The sequence below is a fragment of the Helianthus annuus genome, chromosome 17 (genome assembly GCF_002127325.2).
Source record: "Helianthus annuus cultivar XRQ/B chromosome 17, HanXRQr2.0-SUNRISE, whole genome shotgun sequence".
Lineage (NCBI taxonomy): Eukaryota > Viridiplantae > Streptophyta > Magnoliopsida > Asterales > Asteraceae > Helianthus > Helianthus annuus.
The window spans coordinates 101,339,093-101,344,331 of NC_035449.2; the positions used below are offsets into that span (position 1 = coordinate 101,339,093).

At 43.4% G+C, this 5,239-nt stretch overlaps 1 non-coding gene across 1 annotated transcript; it reads left to right on the forward strand.

Annotated features, from left to right (window-relative positions):
- The first annotated feature begins 4,863 nt into the window (after positions 1–4,863).
- On the forward strand, positions 4,864–4,970 carry LOC118489456. The gene has a single exon (XR_004887477.1). It is a non-coding gene; the product is annotated as a small nucleolar RNA R71 (small nucleolar RNA).
- Positions 4,971–5,239: the final 269 nt, after the last annotated feature.

Consider the following 5,239-nt stretch of genomic DNA (forward strand, 5'->3'; position numbering starts at 1 on the left):
AGTTTTGTGTAAGGCTTGTGTTTAGGATTTGCAAAATTTCAAGGTTTTAGCATCCCCCCCACACTTAAATTACACATTGTCCTCAATGTGTCCAAAAATAATGTTTTTGGTTGATTAGAATGTGTAAAAGTGTGTTTAAAAGCAAAGTTTTGTGTTACTGGCATCCTGGACACGGCCCCGTGTTGACCGGGCACGGCCCCGTGGTCAAGTGCCAGTAACAAAATTAGAGAATTGACACAGAAGCCTGGACACGGGGGCGTGTCCGCTGAACACGGCCCGTGTCCAGTTACCTGAACTGGGTGATTTTCTGCAGGGGGCTCAGCACGGGGCCGTGTTGGTTGGGCACGGCCCGTGTTGAGCCTTCTGTGATGGAGATTTTTGTCGGGTTGCTCTGTTCTTCGTGCATGGTTCCATTTTTCTCGTTCCCTTTTTCATCCATTACCACCATGAGTGTGTTTTATTCTGCAAAATAAGACTAAAAGATTAAACTAAACTAAGGATAGTTCCGCGGAATGCCTCCGTGGTGCGCCACGTTTATAAGGGTCCTTGGCTAGACCCAATGCAAGTGTGACACTCGAGGTTTTTCCGAACGAACACCTTGTAATATTTTGTGTATATAAATATTATTAAATGGAAACGTGATCTTTATTTGCTTAATGTGTGTTGAATGTACGTATTATATATAAATGTACGTGAGTCGAGACCATGACTCATGTGACACCCCGTTAAAACACGCTAGCTTGGCAGTGGCTGCTTCAACTTTCGGGACGAAAGTTCTTAAAACTTGGGGATAATGTGACACTCGAGGTTTTTCCGAACGAACACCTTGTAATATTTTGTGTATATAAATATTATTAAATGGAAACGTGATCTTTATTTGCTTAATGTGTGTTGAATGTACGTATTATATATAAATGTACGTGAGTCGAGACCATGACTCGCAACCGGGCGGTTGCGAGTGGGCCTTTGGGCCGTAACCGGTTTGGGCCGAAACCCCAAGCCCAACCCGAAACATCCCTTGGTATATATACCCCATCTTTCCCCACTTTCCCTCATTTCATACACAACACACAAACACACTTCTACTATTTTTTTCTCTCAACTAGAAACCCTCAACAACACACCCCAATCCCTTTCAATTTTCGGTTCAAGCAAGGATCCCGGACAAGGACTCGGTCAAGACCACTAACTCGGACACTCCATCTTCTCGGTTCTTTTCCTTGTTTACGGCTTCTTCTTCTCAAACCGGTGAGTGTTCTATTTTGTGTGTAGAAATTATGTGTGATAAATGAACTAGAAATGTTTGGTTAGAAACAAGATGCATGATTCTTAGGTTGGTTTGTAAAGCTTGACAATATGTGGTAACATGTTTAAAAATGGTTAGAAAATGGTAGTCTAAGAGTATTCATGGCTAACCAATCTATGCTTCATTGTCCTTGCAAAATGATGTTGTTAAATATGAGATTTCGGCTACAAACATGTGTGTTTCTTGTTCTTGCATGATGATCTTGCTAGAAATATGTGATTTTCGGTTCATAAATGTGTGTTTATGTTGGCATGAAAACCCTAGAAAATGATGAACATAAGATGAACTTGTTTGAATATGACTTGAAGATGTAAAAATGGCAAAGTTTGATCTATTTTCATTGCTGGTCAGTTTAGGAAAAGTGTTAGTGAAACCTTATTGGTTGTTTCCTAATCTGGGTCTGAATACATGGTACAATTTCGGACTGTTGCATCTGCATCATCACGTGTACGTGAAAGGGACAGCTTACGACTCGCAACCGCGTCGTTGCGACTCGCAACCAAGGCAAGACAACTCGAGACCACGTAGTTGCGACTCGCAACCACAGCATGACTACTCGAAACCACGAGATTGCGACTCGAAATCACGCCGTTGCGACTCGCAACCAAAACATGATGACTCGAGACCACGGTTACGACTCGTAACCACAGCGTGACAAGCCGAGACCACCTGGTTGCGACTCGAGACCAGCTGGTTGCGAGTGGGCTGTCCATTCTGGTTATTGGGCCATTCTGTGTTAACTTGGGCTATCTGTTAAATGAACTATGTGTTGCTGTTGACTGCTTAATTATTTAGGCCGGCCCATTAACCCACTGTTTACTTATATGCTTGATACATGTTAGTTATGTGTAAGTTTTACGTGAATACTTGTATACCGAACCTGACCTATACCGGTAACCATGTTAGGACGTGGTGACCAACGTGATTGACAAGTAACCTAAACCTACCGAGCAACCCAAGGTGAGTTCACAACTTAAAAGCATGCGTCCCGGTGGTTTGGGACACGAGACTAACAACCCTATCCCCTGGTAAAAGGGGATACCATTTACATACTTTCCCTGGTTATTGGGAACAAAACTTACTTTTCCTTCCCTGGTATTGGGAAACCTTTTGGACAATCCTATCCCCTGGTAAAAGGGGATACCATTTACATACTTTCCCTGGTTATTGGGAACACAACTTACTTTTCCTTCCCGGGTATTGGGAAACCTTTTGGTTAATTACTGTTTATACGGATTGCAACTAACGGCACTAAACGAAACTCTATCACTCAAGTCCCTACTACAAATACCGATTAGTCGCCGGGTTAGGCGAGCGGGTTATTAGTTGATAGCGCTATTTAGGTGTTTACCAGCCTCACACCGTGCCCTGGTTTGGGACGGGCGTGAACTAATAGACTCAGAAATCCGTCAATGATGATAGAACATTGACATCGGGGCATCCTGCGGATACGCAACGGTTACCTAGTGTTCGGTATTGGAAAAACAGTTTAGTCGCTAACTTTTGGGGTAGCTCCCCAGGGCATGTATAAACGGATAAATTAACCGGTGAAACAAGTTTTTGGTAATTAAAACTGGACAACTAGTGAACTCACTCAGCATTATTGTTGACTCCTTACTGCATGCTTTGCAGGTAACCATTGATTCAGGAGCTGCTACTTGGGGAAGTGTAGTGTTCGTCAAACCCGTGTGTTGGGATAACTGTTTTGATCAATGAACTGTCTTTAAAACTATTCTGGTTTATGCTTCCGCTGTTTTGTTAAACTAATTACCGAATCTAAACTCTAATGTTGTTAATTACTTCGGATTTTAAATATTTCTACTATTAATTAAATGCTCAGTATAATTGGTGGCTGGATCCTGGTCAGTCACGCCCTCGAAGCGGGTGTTATCCGCAGGTGGATTTTGGGGGTGTGACAGCAAGGTTATATGTTTTCTGAGTGGGATGCTTGGCGTCCCATGTTACACCGTCGGAGAGCAGCATCCAAGCTCGAATCAATAACCTTCATGTAATTGACCGGGTCGTCATCTTCTATTCTCTTCCCAACTCCGAATTTCACTTCATCATCCCCGTACTTCAAGGTGAGTGTCCCGTCATTCATATCCACCACTGCCTGGGCTGTCGCAAGGAAGGGTCTCCCTAGTATAAGGGGGACCTCGGTGTCTTCTTCCATATCGAGTATGACAAAGTCAACTGGATAAACGAATCTGCTTACCTTTACCAAGACATTCTCGATGACACCTTGTGGGAATTTGGCGGATCGATCAGCGAGTTGTATGCTCATTTTGGTAGGGCTCGTCGTTCCCAAGCCGAGTCTTTTGAACATTGATGAGGGCATAAGGTTAATGCTAGCCCCTAGGTCGGCTAAGGCATTGCGAACGGGCGAGTCCCCTATTGAGCACGGAATCGTGAAACTTCCGGGATCGATTTTCTTTTGGGGAAGTTTATTGAGTACGAGGGCAGAGCATTCTTCGCCTAAATTAACTAATTGCAAATTTTCAATTTTCTTCTTATTCGTAAGGAAGTCCCTCATAAATTTAGAGTATTTGGGCATTTGGGTTAGGACTTCGATAAAAGGAATATTGACATGCAATTGTTTTAACAGACTTTCGAATTTTGCGAATTGCTCATTTGTCTTTTGACGAATTAACCTACCGGGGTACGGAACTTGAGGAGCCTTGGTAGGCTCTGGTGATGGAGGAGAGTTCTTCTCCTGCAGAGGTGTTGGCACTGTTTCTTCCGTAGGTGGTGGTACTTCTGCAGGCCCTACGGTGCGGTTTCGTAGTGTGATGAGGTGAACTTGCGCCTTTGGGTTTGTTTCGGTATTGCTAGGTAATGCGCCTTGCGGTCTCTCGGAAAAGTTTTGAGCTATTTGATTTATTTGTTTTTCTATGTTTTGAATGCTAGCTTGTTGATTCCTAAAATTAGATTCTAATTGTAGAAATCTTTACGAGTTTTTCTTATCAGTGTCAGAGACGAGGCGAGATATAGTATCTTCGAGCCTTTCTCGTCCACCTTGTTGTTGAGTGAAATTTTGTGACTCATTTCTTGATTGCTGAAAGTTTGTTCGTTGGGTTTGTTGGTTACTACTATTGCCGGGTTCCCTCCAACCAAGGTTTGGGTGGTTTCGCCATCCTTGGTTGTAAGTTCCCGTTGGGGGACCCGACGGCCTAGGTCTATTATCAATGTAGTTTACCATTTCTTGTTGATCGTCCGTTTCTTTCATGCAACTCCAATTTTCATGTGACCCACCACACCCTTCACAAGCCATAACCGAGACTGTTTTTGTCATTTCTAATTTTTTTATTTTTGAAGAAAGGGCCTCGATTTGGGCTTGTAAAGAAGTGCTTTCATCGACCTTATGGGCGCCCGGGGCGATGGACTTATTTCCCCGGGGGGTGTGCCATTGAAAATTGGTTTGAGCAATTTCCTCAATTTGATTATATATTTCGTGTGGGCGTCGATTACCTAAAAGTCCCCCGGAGCTAGAATCAAGTGTCTGCCTAGTGTGTGGCAACAATCCATTGTAGAAAGTGGATACTTGCTGCCATATTGCGAGGCCATGATGGGGACACTTGCGTAATAGCTCCTTGAACCTTTCCCAAGTTTCATATAAGGATTCCCCGTCCTCTTGTGAGTATGTATTAATTTCAGCCATTAATTTAGCAGTTTTAGCAGGAGGGAAATACTTATATAGAAATTTTTGGGCTAGTTCATCCCAGGTGTTTACCGATCCAGCTGGGAGGGCGTTGAGCCAAGCTTTCGCTCAGTCTTTTAGTGAGAACGGAAACATATGGAGGCGGATGGCGTCGTTTGATGCTCCATTGATCCGAAAGGTATCACATATTTCTAAGAAATTAGTTATATGTAGATGGGGATCCTCGTCCGCAAGCCCGTGGAAGGTTGCGGAGTTTTGGAGCATTTGTATCAGAT